Below are 22,763 nucleotides of genomic sequence, written 5' to 3' on the forward strand. Positions count from 1 at the left end.
AAGCTGATGTCTCTCCTTGATCTTCCTGAAGCATTGAATACCTAACAACTTCAGTTGCTTACAGTGTATAATTCACCTACTTCTCAAGTGCTCGCTCTCCTTGCCTTTGGCTTCCTTTTACATCTGCTGTGCTCGGCATGACTGCCTCTACTGTGTCCCTTTGTTGAGTCCCTTTCACTAGCTTGACTATCTCTGCTTCACTCCTGCATGTGAACGTTTCCCAAAAGTTTGTTCTCAGTGCTACTCTTTCTTACACTCCCTCCATTCTTGCTCATAGCTTCCACTTCACCCATTTCCTGCTGTATGACTGATTCCACGAAAAAAAATTTCTTTTTTTATGTCAGGCACCACTCTTCTGATCTCTAGACCTATACCTAAACACTAGCAGCTCTGCTCATGATCACACACTGAACATACCTCATACTTGATCATTATTGCCATACTGTTCCCCAGGTAGGATTTGACTTTCTCTTGGCTAATGACCACTCACCCCATCACCTCTTCCATAAAATTTTCTAACCCCGCCTTCTTTCCTCAACAGCTCAGAAGATATATCTCCCTTCTTTGAGTTTCCACAGCATTTTGCTCAGATATCAAGAGTAATTGGCAGGCTTAGTTATAGTTGTGTATGGATCTGTTTCCCCTTTCTAGGTAGTAAGCTTGCTGTGGGCAGAGACAGGGTGGATCTTAACTTGGAGGGGCTGAGTGACTCCATAGCCCTCACCACTCATTGGGACACTCTCTAATTATTAATCTTTCTCATGTGTACGTCTGATCTCACCAATGAGTCTGTCAGTTTATTAGAGATGCAGTCTGTGTACTTTTATATGGCCAATAACATTTACTTGTAGTAGTAGTTATAAAACAAATATAAAACTATTTTTGGTTCCTTTAGTAGTCTTATAAATTGTGCCCATCCCCCACCCCCAAATTTATATGTTCAAGTCCTAACCACCAGTACTTCAGAATATGACTATATTTGGAAGTAGGGCCTTTAAAGAGGTAATTAAGGTAAAAGGAACTCATATGGGTAGGCTCTAATCCAATATGACTGGTGTCCTTTTATGAAGAAGAGATTAGGACACAGACAACACACAGACTCAGAGCGTAACCATGTGAGGACACAGTGAGAAGGAAATTGTCTCCAAGCCAAGGAGAGAGGCCTCAGAAGAAACCAAACCTGCTAACACTCTGATCTTGAACTTCTAGCCTCCAGAACTATGAGAAAATAAATTTCTGTTCTTTAAGCCACCTAGTCTGTGGTGTGTTATAACAGTACTAGAAAACTAATATACTGTTTAACTGCTACTAACCAGATTCGGGGGTTGAGGAGCAATACTTCAATACTTCTTTTGGACTTGACAGTTGAAAACAACACTTTTTTTTTTTTTTTTTAAATTCTAGAGATGGGTCCAAAATCAGATGGGTTAAATGGATAGAATACTTAGAAAAAAAAAAAAATGGATAGGATTCTTGCCCACATAGTTTTAAGCCAGGGAGGGATGGAATTTATCAGAGTTATTGGCACTAAAATCTAATGGCTCCTATATATTTCTTGTTCTTATTCTTTTTTCTTTTCTTTTCTTTTCTTTCTTTCTTTCTTTCTTTCTTTCTTTCTTTCTTTCTTTCTTTCTTTCTTTCTTTCTTTCTTTCATTCTTTCTGATGGAAGTTGAGCAGAGATTTGCTGTTTATGCTACAAGATAACCTATATTTGACTATAAAACAAACTGTGATGTTTGGGCTGTGAAAGATTTGCAGTTTGATAGTAAGGGAGATGGGAATGCCATGTTCAATTTCTGCCCCAAGGTGGTGCATGTATAACAGAACCCAGGGACTGGATCATCATTTGGGCTTAACAAAGGAACTGTCTAGGTGTGTATAGCAAAGAATCTTTTGAGCTGCTCTTACTGTTAACAATCTGGTTTCATATACCCAGATGATTAGATGTCATAGACATCAGAAGGAGGTCAATAAAATTCAAGCTTTAAACTTTGACAATAATTTGAGCTGAATAATAGTTGAATTTCAGAACCGAGTTGTCATGGTGAGAGCCATTGAAGAGGAATAATTATCTTATAACTCGGTTACTGCCCTGCTGAACTCATAGCAATATCCCTAACCCCATTTCCTAACTCACCAAGCCCAGATCATATTAAGTCATGCTTAGAAACATTATTTTTATATTCTTTTATGTATATATTTGCATTCATAGCCAAATATATATATGTGTGTGTGTATATATATCTCAAATATATGTAATGTATTTGAATAAATATGCATTCAATGTAGCTAATGGAAAAATAGTACAGGTGGTTTAGTTAGCTATAAATTGCATATTCTGGGAAAAAAATACCAAAGTACCATTCAGGTATTCTCAAGAGCCAGGTTACCATAGTACAGAGATGTTAGCAGTAGTTCTTTTTGCAATTTAACATATGTGACAGTCAAGCCATTTGTTTCCATTACTTTTGTGAACTAAAATTTCAACTCATTTCTCTTGGGTAATACCATACATTTTCTCCCTTATTAATCCATAACAACACTCTGGTGCACTTCGCTAATCAAAATTGCACATGCATAATAATTTACAATATAATAAATATAAGCTTCTTCCACATCTCATCAAATGTAGATGCAATTACTAAAAGATACTAAAATACTAAATATAAATTCAAACTAAGAGGAAATTTAGATGCATCAAAAATAGAGAGAAATAAATCAAATGGGTAACTTATTTTAAGTACAGTTTAATCAATTATTTGAGGAAAATCCCCAGGGTGTTTTCAATGAAGGTGAAAAAAATGACAATTCTTCCATCAAGACAAGAGATTTTTCCAGTTATGCCAATAAGTGAAGGGCAGAGGGAGGGAATGAAGATAATTATAACTGTTCTATTTCTGATGGCAATGAAATGAAAGAGAAGAGAAAATTGAGAATTAATGAAGAGGAGTCATTCATGTTCAAGACATGATGACATATCTCCCCCTCCCCTATTAAAATAACCAATAGAAAATATACAAATTATGAAAAGTCTTTACCAGCCACAGAATCAAGGAAAAGATATCAACTACATGGCAGGAAGTTAAGGAATTTCTGTGAACTAATATAAATATGGCACCATACTAGAGAAGTTTAGAGGATGAGTATGTGGCTCCTCTCTGAGCACAGAAGCAGCATGAAAGGAAGTAGAGGAGATGGTGGCCGGAAACACCTTGTACTGTATCTGAGATAGGAAAGAGCTGGAAAATAAGACAGTTCAACCACCTCCCCCCACACCTTCTAACTTCCAGGGCATTTGGCACCTATGGCTTGGGATGGCTCCAGGTTTTGTCTCTAGTATTGCTATCCAAACCCTGCAGAGGCCTAGAAATGCATGGTCTCTGCCTCCTGGGCAACCTTTCACCATTCGGAGACACACTTCACAGGGAGTCAGTGCTTCTTCAGGCCCAGTTCTGTCACTACCGCTCTGTTGAGACTACTTGAGCTGCACTGGAAGATTACAATTTATTTTATATGTGACTTTCCTCAATTTTTCTAGAGCAGTGACACAAAATTCTGACAGGAGTCAACCCACTTCCTATTTGGCTAAAAACTAGTAATGGATACATTAGATTCTTTTTGGAAAAGAGAGAATGGCAGGGGGAAGCAAGGTCTATCAACAAATACTACAAATTTAAAAACAAAACAAAATGGAAAACAGGTAACCCTTAAAAACTAGAATAATGGCCTCCAAATGAAATATATTACTGCAAGAAATGGAAAATGTGTGTTCTCAACAAGATCAGAGTTCACTGCAACCATGATGACATTGAGGGAAAAAGTCATGAAGACCATGGAGGATTGGGTGGAAATGAGAATCAGACTTGTCAAATTAAAAATGCCAGTGGGACCACTGAATAGCAAATTGGACACTGTATCAAATCAAATTGGTGAGTTAGAAGAGCAAATGTGAGAAATTCTCCAGAAAATCAGAAGAAAAAGACACAGATGAAAATGAATAGACTTAAATTTACATATAACAGGGATCCTAGAGAATATAAACAGGAAGAACAAAAACAATAAAAGAAAATATGATTGAAGACAATGACAAGGAAAAGATACGAGGCTTAAAATTGTGAAGGAATATTGTGCTTTAGGTAAACATCATGGAAGGTGTACCAAATACAGACAAAACCTCATAGAATTTCCTAACTTAGGAATATTTAGATTGTCATGTATACTTGGGGATATGTTAACTAACAGATTCTGTTTCCCTGGATAACCCTAAATTTACATTAAATAAATGTAATAAATTATGCTACAACCATTACAACGTAATCGTATGTAGGCACTGAAAATGATAAAATGATTCATATTGGAAATATATATATGCTTTTAATAAATCAAATATAAAAGAAATTATAAAATAGCAAGTATGCTATCTCACAAATAATATAGATATATCTATAGATAGATATTGATATATATACGTAGCAAATTAGAGAAAGATGTGTTTCAGAGGAATGCTCTCTAAGTGGTAAGAGGATGATAGGTGGATTTTAACTTTATTCTCCATGCCTTTATTATATGTATATATTTAATTCCAGTATCATTAACATATAGTGTTATATTAGTTTCAGGTGTACAACATAGTGACTCAACAATTCTATACATTACTCAGTGGTCATCACGGTAAGAGTACTTTTAATCCCCTTCACCTATTTCACCCGTCCCTCCACGCATCCCTTCTGGTAACCAGCAGTTCATTCTCTATAGTTAGGAATCCCTTTTTGTGTTTGTCTTTTTTGTTGTTGTTGTTCATTTGTTTTTTTTTTCTTAAATTGCATATATGAGTGAAATCATATGGTCTTAGTCTTTCTCTGAATGAATTATTTCACTTAGCATTATACGCTCTAGATGCATCCATGTTGTACAAATGGCTAGATTTCATTCTTATTTTTATTTTTATTTTTTTGTTAGATCTCTTGTTTTTTTGTCATCTACTTATACTGCAACCACAACTACGTATAGTGCATTAATATGAAATACTTTTGAAATACATAATTTTTTTTTTAAATGGAACCTATACAAAAATCACATACTGTTGGATAGGATGTTGAAATGACTGGTGTGTAATATTTTTTAAAACCTTCATTTTTGGTCAGCACAAATTTCCTTTAATTTTCATTTCCAGTAGGATTTCATTTTAAGGTTTAATGTGTATGAAGCCAGTATAAAGTTTTATAGTGTAGTAATTGTGGATTCCAAGTCATTTAAGATGAAAACTGAAAGGTGAAGTTTACTTAAGAAAATTAATTTTCTTCTTCTGTAACATCTAAGTCTTCATCCTCTTCATCATCATCTTCTGCCTGTTAATCTTTTCTTAGTCGACAGGTGGATACCTGTCCTGTTCCAGATACACACTTAGCTGAGAGTGTAATAGGCGACTTTGAATAGGCGACTTTGAATTTGCTCTTACCATATCTAAACGGGATGCATAATCTGGTGGATACAGAGAATTTCGGAAAACCTCCAAATCTTCTTCATCAATCTTTTGTATGTTTTGGTAGGCAGCAGTGTAGACCTCTAAAGTTTTGCCATGAAATAACATTTCAATAGTGATAAATTCTGAAAATATAGTCTTTATATCCTTTATTTTCTGCTTTTCAAAATTGTCAGTAGTTTTCTCCAGATGACGAGTTGTTCGGGTAGCATCCATTGTAGTTCCCTGCAATTCAGTTTCTGCCTGGGTTTCTATTTCTTCTTTTTTTCTTAAAATTATTCAAAATCAATAACAGGTCGATCCGATGGGTTTCGCTGACGTGTTCTTTCTGAGTTAACTGTTTAGCTTCTCGATTCCTTGCTGTTAATGTTGCTTTGAGGTCATCTCATTTCATTTTTACAATGGTTCCATAAGCTTTCAAATGTTCAACTACTTTGGCTTCAAGTCTTTCAACCTATTGAAAATTATTATAAAATATAACTCTGCTTGTCGATAATCCTGAAGTTTGGCAAACTCATCAGAAAAGTTTTTCAGGCCCTGCTTTAAATTTGGGGTCTCTGTAGAGGCATACACATTGATTCCATTCACCAGTAGGTCCGCTTTGTCTCGCAGTCTGGCAGTTTTCCGCACATAAGCACCAAAGATTTGGCACAGTCTCCGAAATGCTTCTCCACATTTGTGACAGCATCTTGCAATTGTCTGGTGTGAGCGTCCCTTGCGCATGGCCGGGGACCCTGATCCGGGCCCAACGACCTGGGCTCAGAGGCGCCCAAGTGTCCTCCAGGGTGCGAGCCGCCGCCTCCTGGAGCCTGAGAGCCAGCCCCCTGCGCCGCCGCGCCGGCCCCGGCGTTTCTACGGCAACGCGGCGCGTCCCCGTGCTCAGGGCCCGAGTCGGCGGGAGCGCGGCCAGGGGAAACCTGGGGGCCACTGCGCCCAGCCCCAGCCCCTCCGGCGCGTTCGCCTGGCGCGTTCCTTCCCGCCGAGTGTGGCTGGTGGGCCGCGGAGGCCGGCGCCCGCTGGCGGGCCTTTCATTCACATGGAGAGCCCGATTTCATTCTTTTTAATGACCAAGTAATATTCCATTGTATATGCATATCATTTCTTTGTTATTCATTCATCTGTCAATGGATACTTAAGTTGCTTCCATAATTTGGCTATTGTAAATAATGCTGCAGTAAACATAGGGTGTGTATTTCTTTTTGAATTAGTGTTTTCATATTCTTTGGGCAAATACCCAGTAGTGGAATTACTGGATCCTATGGTAATTCTATTTTTAATTATTTGAGGAAGCTCCATAATGTTTTTCACAGTGGCTGCACCAGTTTGCGTTCCTACCAACAGTGCACAAGTGTTCCTTTTTCTGCACATCCTCATCAACACTTGTTTCTTGTGTTTTTGATTTTAGCCATTCTGACAGGTATGAGGCGAAACTCGTTGTTTAGATTTGCATTTTTCTGATGATGAATGGTGTTGAACATCTTTTCATGTGTCTGTTGGCCATCTGTATGTCTTCTTTAGAGAAATGTCTGTTCATGTCTTCTGCCCATTTTTAAATTGGATTATTTGCTTTTTGGTTTTGAGTTGTAGAAGTTCTTTATATATTTGGGCTACTAACCCTTTATCAGATATGTCATTTGCAAATATCTTCTCCCATTCAGTAGGTTGTCTTTTAGTTTCATTAATCATTTCCTTATCTGTGCAGAAGCTTTTTATTTTGGTGTAATCTTAGTAGTTTATTTTTGTTTTTGTTTCTCTTGCCTTAGGAGACGTATCTAGAAAAATGTTGTTATAGTCAGTGTCAGAGAAATTAATGCCTGTGCTCTCTTCTAGGATTTTTATGGTTTCAGTTTTCACATTTAGGTCTTAAATGCATTTTGAGCTTATTTTTGTGTGGTGTAAGAAAGTGGTCCAGTTTCTTTCTTTCTTTCTTTCTTTCTTTCTTTCTTTCTTTCTTTCTTTCTTTCTTTCTTTCTTTCTTTCTTTCTCTCTTCCTTCCTTCCTTCCTTCCTTCCTTCCTTCCTTCCTTCCTTTCCTTCCTTCCTTCCTTCCTTCCTTCCTTCCTTCCTTCCTTCCTTCCTTTCCTTCCTTCCTTCCTTCTTTCTTTCTTTCTTTCTTTTTCTTTCTTTTTTTTGCATGTAGCTGTCCAGTTTTCCCAACGCTATTTGTTGAACAGACATTATTTTTCCCCATTGGATATTCTTTCATGCTTTGTCAAAGATTGGTTGATCATATAATTGTGGATTTATTTCTGGGCTCTCTATTTTGTTCCAATGATCTATGTATCTGTTTTTGTGCCCGTACCTTACTCTTTTGATTACTACAGCTTTGTAGTATATCTTGAAATCTTGTTTTGTGATACCTCCCGGTCTGTTTTTCTTTTTGAAGATTGCTTTGCCTATTTGGGGTCTTTTATGGTTCCATACAAATTTTAGGATTGTTTGTTGTAATTCTGTGAAAAATGCTGTTGGTGTTTTGATAGGGAATGCATTAAACCTGTAGATTGCTTGGAGTGATATGGACATTTTAACAGTATTTGTTCTCCCAAGCCATGAACATGGAATATCTTTTCATTTGTTTGTGTCATCTTCACTTTCTTTCATCAATGTTTTAAGTTTTCAGGTCTTTCACCTTCTTGGTTAAGTTTATTCCTAAATACTTGATTCCTTTTGGTCCAATTGTAAATGTGATTTTTAAAAAAATTTCTCTTTCTGCTGCTTTATTATTGGTATATAGAAATGCACTGGGTTTCTATATATTGATTTTGTATCCTGCAAATGGTATCTTGTTTTGATATGCATTGCTTTAATCATGAGTGGATTTGAATATATTCTTTCTTGTCTTTTTTGGCCATTTCTATTTCTCTTTCTATGAATATGTATATACTTTACCTTTTGTTTTGTTTTGTTTTGTTTTTTTTGCTTACTTTCTTCATCAACTGTTATGAAACTATAGGTTAAAGAATTTCTCTTCCCTGTGGTGTATGTGGATTTGTTCAGGTCATTTTTGGCTTTTTTTTTCTTTTTTGCTAGAGAGAAGTTATACATTTTTAAGTACCAATATTTGTCAATATTTTCTTCCATGGCTTCTAAGTGTTTTTATCCTGCTTAGAAATATTTTTATGACTCTAGGGCTACAATAATTATGTATGTGCTTTCTTCTAGGAATGTATTTGTTTATTTTATTGATATAATGAATTATATGGGGTAAGAGCTTTTTTTCCCTTCAAAGCATTAGCCAATTGCCCTAATATAATTTTTCATGTATTAACTCCAATATGGAAAACAGTGCCAAACTGTTTTAATCATAACAGTATCATAGTATTTTTAATATGTGTTTAGGCTTGAGTCCTTTCTTACTATACTTTCTCAGAATTTTCTGGGATAATATTTTATATTGATTCTTCTTGAAAATCTTTTGGCATCATTTCGTGTTACTAATAAAAAATCTCATTAGTATTTTAATTTTGTCTGAAAGTTGTATATTAGTTTTGGGGGAACTTTACATTTTTTTTTTTTCAATATTGAGTTTTCTTGTTAGAACATGTCATGCAATTAAATCTTAGTTCATGTTTCTCAGTAGTTTTACGTTTTGCTTCATATGGATCCTATGCGTTTCTCAAGTTAATTTTAAGCTATTTTATTTTTGGGAGTGGCATTCTGAATTGAATCTTTTCTTCCATTATATTTTCTCATGGTTTTAGTTTATATATAAGAAAACTTAATTTTAATGTTAATTACATAAATTTGTTAAAAAAATTTTTTTAATGAGTTTTATCTGGACTGTCTTGAGTTTTGTAAAATAACAACCACATGTCATCCCCAAAATAATGGAAACATTTCTTGATTTCAATTGTACACCTTTATTGCTGTTTTTTTCTTTTTCCTAATTGCATTGGCATGTCCTTGTTTAAAGATAAGTGTGGAAATAGTGGACATTCTGGTATGCTTTCTGACATTAATGGTGACTTTTAGGGTTTCTGTTAAGCATATATCTAGCTTTTAATTTTAGATACATATTCATTGTCTTCAGAAGTGTCTATTTCTGCTGTTAATGTCTTACTCCAGGTTATGAGTAAGATTTAGAACTAAATTTAAAGTTCTTTATCTAGAGGCCGGTGGGTTTTCACAGAAATAGTCATTTTAAAATGATGTGTTCATATTGTAAATGGTTCATAACTATAGTCTTTGGGTCAAATCTGTCCTCCATTTCATAATGTTCTTGCTCTGACTTCAGTCCAGATGGCAGCAAATGCAATTACACATAAGAGTAAAAGCTAATCCAGCACTTTTTATTCCATGAATAGGAATTAAAACATTTTAGTGCTCAAGCTTGAGCATTATGCTTGATAATGGAAGGGGATCCATCATGGAGTTTCTGCAGAGAATAGCCTTTCCTATACATTACCACTTCATCCTCCCTGCCAGCATCACAGAAACAATGGGTTGCTCCCATGAATAATTTCAAGGGTTACATACTTTTTTTTTTTTTTTTTAGCATATCCTGAGTTTTTTTTTTCAACTTGTGAGAGTAGAACTTTTAAAAATGTATAACCATATGTCCAGATTTGAAATCAGTTAAGAAGCCAAGCTTGTTGGCTATTATAATGATAAAATAGGCCAATTTCTGCATCAGGTCATGGCTAAATTGAAAGTACGTACAATCCCCCCTGGATGCAATTATTTCTCATGTAGCCCTTTTAATAACGCACACATTTTGTGCCAAATAAGCTGATCAATAGTAGCTCTGGGAGAAAATCTCATCAATGCCAGTGTGTCCTGCATGATTTTTGTGAACAAATTAAAACTAAAAAGACATACTAAAGTGATCTCCTTCTTACCAGCTCCTGGGGGTAGGCACTGAGGAAAGGTGAGTAGGGAGTTGAAATTTATAAAAATAACCATGGCCCTCCAGGGAGAAGCAAACCATATAGAGACAGTGAAATTCTTCATGGAGAAGGATCAAAGTGGGCCCTTTTGCAGCCCCTTTATCATCTAGATTGTTTAGGGGTGAGCAGTGTGATCACTGGCTGAATGATACACCTGTCTCTTTTCCTCTCTTTCCTGGGCCCATCTTCCACAGGCCCTACTGTGGGGGCACTGGCCTCTCAGCACCTTTGCTTTATAGTCACTAGCTTCCAGAGCTCAGTGGAACAGCCCCTTCACATGCAGGAAGTAAGGGAACAGCCCCTTCACATGCAGGAAGTAAGGGAAGTATGTATCCAAGGGCGGTTGTCTAGGGGGCATATCATGGTTAAAAAGTGTTCATATCAAAAACTAATGATGTATGGTGACTAACATAACATAATAAAATAAAAAAAAAGTGTTCAGGATTTCATGGCACCCATTAAGCATGGGACTAAGTTGAGATACCCCAGTTGACCTGCCCAATAGCTGGGAGCTAAGCTCCATGTGATTGTGGCATGACCCAAAACTACATGAAAAAATTGCAATAATTATGTAATCCAGATGCCACCTTTCCTCTCATCCCCAACTTGTATCTTAGGATCATCATTTTTGAAACAAAATATAATCATTACCTCTTACATAACGTGATGGGTAAAGGAGGAATTTCTCTGGTTGAAAGGGTGAAAAATTGGGAGTTCTCCATTGGTCTTTCCCTGGGATCCCTTCCCTACAAGGATTTATACATGATAAGCACATATTATCATCTTAATGAACATTCCAATAACTTGTTACAGATTTTTGTAAACATGGTAATACATCAACAAGCATTTATTAAACTACCGAGTTTACTACTGTGTTTTATGGATATACAGAAGAATATTAAATACAGGTAGTGTCCTTTATGGGTTTTAGTTTAGTTTGAAATAGTAATTATTGTAACCCAAAGAATAAGTACTAACTCAGTTACTTTCCCCATCAACATGGTCATTCCACTTATGCAAAGAGGCAAAGAAGTTTCAGAGGGGCGAAGATTTGCTGCAGCCCCGACCTGGAAGTGGCAGAGCTGAAGCTTAAACCTGCATCTGTTTGGTTTGCAAGCCTGTGTTTAATTATGTGTTCTGCATTGCCAACATGTGCAACATAGCTGGAGCACATGGAGTGCTGGGTGGAGTTGGATTTGCTAGAGGTCAGCAGTTAGGAGAAGAGAGAGGGAGAGGTCCAGGCAGCACAGCCTCCTCTGGGACCCTGCCTGGCAGTCTGCCCACAACATGCTGCTGATTGGCTTTTACACATAGCTTCCAGCCTATCAGAATTAGTCTCATCCTAATATTATTAAAGCAATAAATCATCACTTACAGCCAGTTTTCATCCCATTTCTACCCCAGACCCAGTTTCATGAGATGGAGGCCTAAATCTTATTTTTAACACTTTTCCTAATACTGGGAACCTTATAGATAATAAATGTTTGCTGGATGAATCAACAAATCAGTGAATTTGTACAATACACACACCTATACACAGATAAAACCACCTAAACAAACAGGCATACAAATGTGCAGGCATATATACATACAGCTTAGCTTCACTGTAAGAAAAAGGGGAAGGGGTAAGAGCACATTGTTAGTGTACAGATTAGATAGATAACTCACTGATACAGGACAGAGGAGGTCCCCTGGCTCTTTTCCAGTGGATGTCAGCCTTAGCTAGAAGGATAGTACTCTCGGGAGGCTTTAAAAATACTGATACTTTGGTCCCACTTGACACAAAATGAATCAGAATTCTCTGGAATTAGGCTCCAGGAATTGATATCTTAAAGAAACATTGCAGGAAACTCTACTTTGAGACAGATTTGATAACCTCTACTTACTTGCTGGAAATCTCAATATTATGACTGAAAATAATTCATATTTTTGTGTTACTAATGAGATGAGAATTTTAATCCTCAAATTAACTTTGGATATTAAACTTTGACATGTATACTTTGTATTTTAATTCTCTGCTAAAAGCAAGATCTTTTTAAGGTCAAAAGTAAGAAGGCTTGTCCTCTCTGGCTTAAGGTCAGGAGGTGGACCTCAGGCAGGTTTATGGGTAGGTGGGCTTGGCCTTTCATCTTCATCTGCCTGTTACCTGTGGTGCTCAGAGGTTTGGGACCAGTTGGCTGATCCTCTAAGTTTAACTCTTTGTCACTACATATGTCAAACACCACAAACATCTTTTGGGAGTCTCTGGCTTCTTCTTTGTCCCCTTGGTCATCTCACTCTCTTCTACCTAAAGAGTGGTTTCCTAGACATGGACCCTCCCTCTCTACTCCATGTTGTCTTTGTGGGTGATCTTGCCACAACTTTGGCTTCAGTGACCATCAGTTGCCAATAACTCCTTGTCTTAGTTTCTTAGGGTTGCTTTCATAAAGTGCCACAAAGAAGGCAGCTTAAAACTATAGGAATGTATTCTCTCAAAGTTCTGGAAGTCTGAAAGTTCTAGAAGTCTAAAATTAAGATATCTCTCATGCTGTACTCTCTTCTAGCCTCTAGCAGAGGAACCTTCTTTTCCTCTTTCAGCCTTGGAGGCTTCAAGCTTCCTTTGGCTTGCAGCTGCTGTGCTTTAATCTCTGCTCCACCACCACGTGGTGCTCTCCCCTCATGTGTCTATGTCACCGTCTTCTCCTCTTCTTATAAGGACACAGCCATATATATTGGACTAGGAGGCCACCCTACTCCAGCATAACCTCATCTGAACTAATTACATCTGCCATGACCCTATTTCCAAATATGGTCACACTCTGAGGTACTGGGGGTCAGGACTTCAACATGTTTTTTGAGGGGGTACAATTCGATAGATAGTACCCCTGCATCTCCATCTGCTGCTTTGTCTTTACCTCTAAGCTCCAGCCCACCTGTTGGACTTCTCCCAGAGAAAGTCCACAAATAACTAAAATTCTATGGAAGGCAGTAAACTCATCATTTCTTATTGCTGGATCTCCTTCACAGTTCCTTATTTCAGTGAATGGTATATCACCATGCACCCAGCTATGCAAACCAGGTGTGTTGTCATCCTTGACATCACTGTCTTTTTAATACCAATCATTCATAAAATAACTCAGAAAATTCTAGCACTTAAACAACTCTCAAATGTCCTCGCCTCTCCCTATGCCCTCATATTCACAGCCACTCTTAGGTCTTATTCAACAATGTTTCTGGCTGGGTCTCTTGTAATAATTCTCCCACATCTAATATTGCCCCTACCCATCAATTTCCCATAGTATATATGTATTGCTGTTTTAAAACACAGATTTTATTATGTAATTTTCCTTATAAAACCCTTAGATATTTCCCATTTCCATCGCATAAATTTCAAAATTCCTAATGTATCTTATGTGGCCCAAAGATTAAGCACCACTCTGTCATTTCAGCTCCACACGTCGTTCCACAACTCATTCTCCACACTCCAGCCCACACTGGCCTTCTTATATTTCTTTGATGCTCCATGATGTTTCTGCATCAGGGACTTTACACATATTTTTAGTTTCCTGGAGTTTTCCTCCCCTACCCTTCTTTGCTCAACTTCGGATCCCAGATGAAATTTCATCTTCTCCAAGCAGCTGTCCCTGATTTTTCAGTCCAGGTCAGGTATCCTGTAAAATGCTCTTGTGGTACTCCGTACTGTTCTTTCATGGTATGTATCATAATTGTAATGAAACTTTGAATTACACAATCAGTCTACAATCACTTTCTTCCACTGAAATGTGATCTCTAAGAAGCAAGGGAGGAGGGGCTGCATCTCTTCACTGTTATTGCTCTAGTTCCTAGAACATTGTCCAGCACATAGCTGACAATCAAGACATCTTTGGTAAATGAATAAATGAATAAATGAATAAAAGGCAAGGCGTGTTTTGGTTTTGCTCACAGGTATATCCCTGATATCTTTGCATAGCACCTTGCACATCAAAGTTATGTTATAAATACTGATTGAATAAAATGGTGTCTTAGCCCTTTCCTTATCCATAATATTGGAACATACATCTTTGGGACAGCCAGGCACAGCCACTCCAGAGAGGACAATGAATAAGGTGATCAGTGAATAGCAAACAAGAGCACCACCATGTATGAATATTCTGAAATCCCCACACATTTGCTCTTTTTTAATTACATGTTCACCCCCAACAGCAGTATGGGAGTCATTCTGACAGCTTCCATCTAGCTGGTACAAGCAAGGACAGGTTCTCTTGACATTTCTCTTCCTCACGTCAGACCTCTGCAGGGAAAGCAGCAGGCAGGGGCTTTGGGGGCAAGGTTCCACACACCCAGTGTCACACTCTGCCCTTGGGGGAAATAGCTTATAGTGAATACTCTTAGCAAAATGGCCATAAAAACTTTTACTTGGTTGTCAAATGTAGATGTGGATTACCTGAAACTAGACCATGTAGTAAAATAAACACAGCCCGATGTATTTAGCATTAATGCCATCCAATCTGTAGCTGTTGGTTTTTGTCAATATGCAAAATGCTTTCACATGCATTCTCACCATTGAGTCCTACAACAAACCTGTGGCAAGAGTTACTATTTTCTCTTTTTACATTTATGAAATTAAGTCTCAGTGTAAGGCAACTAGCATGGTGTCTGGAACATAGTAAGAACATAGTGTGTAGCAGAGCTAGAAAGCAAGCCAAGTTCTCTGATTCCCAGGCAATGCTTCTCCATCTCCTACTGCCTTCCATGAGGGCAGACGTGGGAGATGAGTTTGGCACAGGTGGGTGGGCATGGCTTGATGCTCTTCCTGTAGCTCTCTCCTGAGAAGGGGTCCAGGTGCCTGCTCTTGGGAGTCCTTCCAAATATATGCCATTCATACTTGTTAGCCATTCTAGAGCACTTCTTATAAGTCAAGCACTTTTATAAGTACTCTATACCTATTATCACATTTGATCCTAACAGCATAAATTTGAAGTATGAACTAATATTACCTCCATTACCGAGGAAGAAACTGGGAACCAGGGAAATTAAATAATGTTCCCAAGCCTATGCAGTAAGTTTTAGTGCCAAACACCCAGGCAGTCTGATTCCAGAGCCCAAACAATTATGCATTACATTGAACTGCCTCCTCTACCACAGTCTATTTTCTTTATGTTGTCATCTCTACCCTTCTACTCGCTACCACCCTCTCCCAGGGAAGTCTGACTTTACTTATACTCTGGGTTTTAACTGGACTTCACTTTCTCTCAATCCCTTTGTCTCTCTGTAATAGAGAAGGAAACAAAAATACATTCCTTGGATTAAAAGGAAGGATTTATAAAAAGGGCCATGATGTTCTTTTAGGATATTAGTGCTTACTCACTGGTAGTACTTAGAGGGTGATTATAATAATTATGCAAAGCAAACAAATTAGCTAAGTTAACTTCTCACTAAAGCTCATTTCAATGAGGTGTACATGAGAAAATGAATTCTCCCACTTATTGTTCAACTGAATGGGAATTCTAAAGGGGAAAGACCATTCTAACAGGGATAATTAAAAGAGATATAACTTAGACATCACATTTAAAACAAACACACATGTGCACACACATAACTACTATTTAAGACCTATGTGCAAAGACATAGATTTGGAGACCAATTTCAAGGTGGCTTATTTTGAATAAAAGCAATAAAAACTTCTGATTGAGAACTGCAGCAGCATCTTTAAAATGCTCATATTTCTAAAATAATGAGCTACTTTGGAAGATGACAGATTTAAATGATGAAGCATAAACTTCAAAATACTTGCTGTCTAGGCAAGCTTATGATATTTCTACGAATGGGGTTTTCATAGTCTGGGGGGAATTGAGAAGGGTACATTGAGTACTTCTCAATTTTAACAAGCACTTTATATTGCAAAGTTCTTCATAATCACTTTTAATAATTGTTCCCTCCAACAGCTCTGTTATTCCCATTTCAGAAATACAGTAACTGATACAGATAGAATAAAGGGAATAATTTGAAGCTCTCTTCCTAGTTAATTTGAGGAGCTTAACAATTTCTCCTAGCTGAAAATTACGAGAAATCAGATTTGCCATTGAAGGGTTGATCTGTATGATTCTTAAAAGGGGCTCTATTGTGGGATTCACAGCTGTACATGCAGTTCTGGCTGGACTTGTGCTGCAGTTAGGTCTGGAGGATTCAGCAGTCAGCAGTGGGAAGGTTACAGGTGGGACGGGCCAACCCAAGGAGATACACTGGCTCCACTCTTGTATTTCAGCTGGTATGCAACTCTCTGAAGTACTGTATTTTGAAAGGAATCATTCATTCCTTCAGGAGCAACTATTTACTGAGCATCCACAAAGAATCTGTATTAAAAGCTTTCTAACCAAAAGTGACTTGGAAATCTGCCTCTGCATCTTGCTACCAAGCTCTCATAGACCAGTCATGCACACAGTACTTTGCACTTGAACTGTCCCAAGTTAGATACAATTTGAATGTCAAGTGAGAAGTGCAAATTTCTAAGTTTTATTGACCATGGTTTTAAAGATGCCACAAATCCCGGGAGATACTTATCTAAATATATTAAAGATCAGTTGATCTGTTATCTTGTCCATCCTTGAAAGCACAGGGTGACTTCATCTTCTCTGTGAAACCTGTCTAGACCAGCTCATCTCTGATCTTCACCACTTGGGATTGGTACCACACAGACTTCCATTTCACTTCAATTCCATTCAACCTTTCTTTGAATATTTACTTTTTGTCAAGTCCGGTGCTGGGTCTAGGAATATTGCATCATATATGTTATGAATTTTTTTGTTTATTTCATGTTTTGATCTTGTTGTGCTGTGAAATAGCTCCCAGAGGAGAGGTTGTAGCTGATACTTTACCTAATATCTTCTAACATTGCCCAGCACAGTACTTTGCACATAGGAAAAGACTGATCATGGTAGCCATTCAGTTGAATTGCATAAGTAAATGCCAGTGCTATTCACTCATTTACTATTATTTTTGAAATTCTTGTAAACCAAAGGGAGTGGTTACATCTTGTTTTCTAAATGAATGTTTATTTATAGTTCTGATTTCTTCCATTTGCATCATAGAAACCCGCTAAACCTTCTTTTTTGGCTCCAATTATTACTTGGCATACATTACCCTTCCTTTTTCCTCTTTTTCACTGACCTTCTGCATAGCTTTTAAATTTGCACAGATCTGTGATAAGACAGGGAATTCTGCCACTCCTTGACAGATATTCTGTCATTCTGTACATTTCATAAAGACAGAAGATGTGGTAGAAATTAGCAATGTCACCTCCAACGTCAAACTCAGTTAACAATCCTTTCCTGTTCATTTTCATACTCCACTTAGCCTAAAGTTTTCACTGTTGTCTTCTTTTTTGAAACTGAAAAGTACATCTGCATTTGCAAGGAACGGTGACAGGAGATGTAGCCAATGAGAAAAAGCTGATAGAGGGAAAAAATGTGTTAAAACACATGGCTATTAGAGTCATAATATATTCTAGAAAGAGATTTCAGAGTTTAATACCCATTATTTGCAAACAAGGAGCCTAAAATCCAAAAAGTAAGCATTTTATCCTGGTCACCTAGCAAGTCAGTGGGAGACTTTGGATTATATGCTGGTTTGGTGGCTATTCTGATTCATCAACATAAAATCCTCTGTGAGGTAACATTCTGGGACACTGACCTAGGCTGTTAAGTTGCCTCTAGAGAGGTATATTTCATTGTGGTTTAGAGCACAAAATTTGGAGTTAGCTCTGGATTTTCAAAATCAGGCTCATGAAATAACCTTGAGCCAGTTGTATTTGTTCCCTTAGTGTCTGTTATCTCCTCTATAAAATGAAGATAATGATAGTGTCTACAGGGTTGTTGTGTGAATTAAATGAGCTAACAGCTCATGATCTGGCACGCTGAGAAGCTCAAATCCTGGCTCTTACTATTACACATACACTATTTAGGAATAATTGTGAAGCACACAGATGAGTTCTTTGGCAGGAAGCAATTCAATAGCACATGTCTTTGAATCTGCAACTAGCCTTTGGTGACCTATTAAACTAGGACATTACCCACTTGCCATGTTTATGCATTTGCGTTTTCATCGGGTGCCTACAGAAGGATTTACTGGGCACCTACCCAGTGCCATCTACTGTGCTAGGCACCGGCAATACAGAGGTGACTTACATGTGGTCTCTGTCCTTCTTGAAATACTTGCACAGAGAGGTAACTGCATTAGACTGATACAACTAACAGTAGAAGTATGCATAGGGTAGCCCAGAGAAAAGATTGAGGCCTAACAAATGGGTTTTAGAGAGTCAGAGAGCCCTTTGAATATTTGTTTCATTCTAAGGTTTCTGTGATCATGTTCATGATGAAATAACAGGAAAATCTGCTCTCTCCTAATATGTGCAAACAAATTCAGAAATGACATATTGCAAAGGTAGGTCATATCTGATTTAACATGCTCTGGCTTCCACCTAAGGAGTCAGCCCTTGCCTTGTTTCCTCTACTTCCTCTTTCCCCACAGACAGCCAAAAAAGTTTGCATTATGAAGCTATGGATGCATACTCACTCTAGATAGCAGTGATTCTCTTTTTGAAGGACAATGGACGGGAGGTTTAGGGTGGATTTAATTTATGATTTTGCTTATGAGTGATCTCAGGTAGGACCTGGACTAGATAGAGAATCATATGATCTTTTCACTTATCAGGAAAAAGTTTTATGGCAACGATGAAATGAAAAGTATCCTTGGGGAATAGAGAATGAATGTCACTAAGAATGTTGTCAGGAAGAGCAGAGCCCTGTTGCATTACAGAGTAATAAAAGGCAGTGCTATGCTGGCATGACAGGAAGTATGCAGCTTACCTTCCTTCTTGGACATTTGGGAAGACTGAGGCCCAGTAAGCTTTGCGAAGGTCATATGTGAGCTGATGAGAGAAGCTGGGGATATTGTCCGTATCAGTCTATTCCCCTTTCCACCATGAGAGTGTCTTGTTACTTGCAATCTGCTCTGCATGATCTGAGAACATTTCCACTGATCTCTGAGAATTTTCAGAACTTGTCCATCTATTTGATTCTGCATTTTTTCTAGTGGGACCTTTTCATACTTTTTCATCCAGCTTGTTTTTCTGCCCTCTAACCATTGCTTGTTTCTCTGTCATCCATTTGACTGCTATGATGGATTTTAAGAATTGATATCAAGGACTCAACCTAGAACCTTGAACCAAGCTTCCCTCCGTAGCACTGTGGCTCCTCCCATCTACCATTCTTCCACTTTGCTTTATCCACCTTCTGCCCTCACCTGACCCCATTAAGCATCTAGCAGAGTACTATGTAACACAGAGCATTCAATAAACATTTGTTACATTAAACAAAAACAATGACTTGACAATAAAATAAGCATAATGGAACGATAATGTGACACATTGCAGAGGATAAAATGGATCCTAGCAGTGTTGGGGGAGGTCATCAAGAAGATATGACTACCAGTTGAACCATGAGCTGGACCTGGGCAATTAGAGGCTCCTTACCCCTCCCCTGTCCTTGGAATATGGTTTCTACTTGCCTTCTTCTCTCCCAGAGGCTACTTTAAGGACATAGCCTTGAGATAGTGATGTGATATTGAGAACATCTGGATGGTATACACGACTGAATTCAGTTAAGGCCTCTGTAGAGTATAAACTTTTAAGATGTGGGCAGATGTGGAGATACTAATTGTGTGGCTGTGCAAGACAAGCCTTCTATGTAAGTTCCCTGCCACCTACCAGTCTGGAGTGACCTGCCTCTTTCTTTGGTCTCTCCCTGCCCTCTGCTTATGGGGACAGCTTTCAGATTACCCCTGGGAGGTTCCCAGGGAGCTTGCCAACCAACAAGCAGCAACACAAAATTAAGCATCTTTTTGATCAGCTCTGTCCAACTCTATAGGAAAAGAGCTTCTCTATGAAAGGGTAGTTTCCTCTTCGCCTCCCTAATTTATTTTCTTCCCATGTCCCTTTGTCTTTGCACGTGTCTCTCTATGCTACATTGCTGGGGCAGTAATCTCTGCAGCTGCTAATTGTGCCTTCATGGATCTGCAATACTTCTCATGGCCTTGATAGACAACTTTTCCCTTAACATATTTATGTTTCCAAAATACTTCGTGCTTTTCCTCCCTTGGGAGTGCCTGGGAAATGTAGATAGGGATGGCTCTGTGCACAGCAGACTTCCTCTGCCCTGCCTTAGATTCAGTGCAGGAGCCTGAAGCCAAAAATTAGAATAAGGCTTACAGAAGCTGCTTTGAGACCTGTGGTTACTAAGGGGAGAACAATTCAGGTGGGGGACGGGTATGGAATGAGGGAGTGGGGGACAGTAAAGATGTGGTCTCTGTGCCACCCAGCTGTAATTTGTTCTGAAAGACTCCTAAAGACTCTTTGCTCTTCACATTGCTCTGACATTATGTAAACCTCAGCATCATTGTCCCGCTGAGGCTGCTCTAGGTTCTGACCTTTCTCTATCTGATGCTTACCTGCCTTCCTCATTTCCAGGACATAGTTATCTGGATTCCAGACCTACCTCTGCCTGTTTCAGGCCCTGATGCTTAGCACCTCCAAGGCTTCTTGTAGTCAAACATTTCATATCCACTGTCCCCTGCCTAGGTTAGGCTCTCAAATGGCTCTTACCCATTTCACTGTCTTCTAATCGGCTTTCCCCTCCAGCTGCCCTTACTGTCAACCCACCATCTCCATAAGACAGAGAGCCTTTTCCATATGCCAGTCATCTGGTCAAGGACCTTCTGTGGCTCCCACTGCCTTTGGAACAGGCCCTCAAGGATTGTTGCTGATTGATGGATTGCTCTGTAAACTCTGCATGGTGCCTGTGTTTACGAGGCTCTGACACAGCTTTTAATGACCACTCACATTAATCTCTCTTTCCAAAAAGGTCTTTGGAGATATTTAATGTGCAACCAGTGTCTCTTTCACGTAGATGGGTATGCCTGGGAGGTAGAAGTAACTCCAGAGAAACCATTGAGTTTAAACAACACTCTGAATGACATGTCTTCTTTTGGGATATTTCTCTGAACTGATCTGCTTGAAAGTGGAATATGCCTTCATTTTCAGCATTACTCCAGATTTGGATGCTGTTGGCGTCTCAGAGCCCTGCCATGTTCCTTGTGACAGCTCGAGCAAATTCTAATTATGGAAAGATAAATACGAGTTCTAACTTCTTGCTTTTCCCCAGGATGTCACAACCCTAAATGCTTCGTGAGTTCAGATTTTTGTGAGTCACTCTTATTGTGCAGGAGAAAAGTTTATATTATTAAATCTACTCTTAGCTGTACAATTTCTTCAGAGACCTAGAGCTCTTCCTGCCTTTACAAATTTAAAAAAATTGGATAAAGAGACAATAACCTGAGCTTTCCTGGAGACACTGGATATTTTGATCTATTTTTACTGCAGCCTATTTCCAAGGGCAACACATCTCTGATTTTTTTAATCAAATGGTGTGAATCAAAAGTTGCAGCCTGACCTCTGGAGCAGATACCATGGGATGTCAGCGGTAACTGTGAATAGTGCGAGCACCAAAAAAGGAGTTGTCTTGGTCTTACTATGGGAAAATAACCTTGACTCTATGCTGAGGAAGCAGACTACCATCTCAGAAAGCAGAAGGGGGGAGCACAGTGGTGGTTACTTTACCTTTGGGATTGCTGCATTTTGATCTGCTGCTTACTCTTGTCTGGGCACTGGTTGAGTCTGAACCGGGAGGGCTACTGTGCCTGGCTAAGACAAGATTAAAAGATTAGTCCAACTTCTCACTGCTGTCAACTCTTTTTTTATTGAGTGAGTGTCACAAGTAGATGCTGCTGAGAAATCTCAGTGGAAAGGTGGAACAGAGGGCAACTGAGCAGAGAAAATCACACTTGTATTTGTTTTTGAACAGCAGGGATAACCATTAGCAAATGTATGAGTTAAAGCCTTATTGACACTTATATTGTAATTAGGATCACCATTTTGTTGTTGGTGGTGTTGAAAGGTAAGACTTCTGAGTTTCAAATCTAAGAATCTCAATGCCTAGTGAAATTCTGGGCACATTATATGGAGTGTAGAAGTATTTAGTAATTAATTAATGAAAAAAACGGGAGAGAACATTGTTGAATATTCCCCTTTCCCCCAAGAGTTAGGGCCATTTCATGTGCTCTTGTGGCACCCCTGGTTCTTTCCCCAAATTACTTGTCCGTTCTTTGGCTTCCCTTCTAATTGAATTCCAAGAGGGCAGAGATTATGTCTGCCTTATTATTATTCTGTGTAGTCCCAGCTTTTAGGTTGATACGAGTACATAGTGCACATACAATAAACATGTATTGCATGACTAAATAATATTTGAAAGGTCACACATTTGGCACTTGTGATTTCCATCAATAAACTTCATTTAATAAATCCT

General features: G+C 38.4%; 1 pseudogene; it reads right to left on the reverse strand.

The window, feature by feature from the left end:
• Positions 1 to 4,817: 4,817 nt before the first annotated feature.
• LOC118543519 (CBY1-interacting BAR domain-containing protein 1-like) lies at positions 4,818 to 19,461 on the reverse strand (annotated as a pseudogene).
• Between the last annotated feature and the right edge of the window lie 3,302 nt (positions 19,462 to 22,763).

The sequence above is a fragment of the Halichoerus grypus genome, chromosome 10 (assembly GCF_964656455.1).
Source record: "Halichoerus grypus chromosome 10, mHalGry1.hap1.1, whole genome shotgun sequence".
Classification (NCBI taxonomy): Eukaryota; Metazoa; Chordata; class Mammalia; order Carnivora; family Phocidae; genus Halichoerus; species Halichoerus grypus.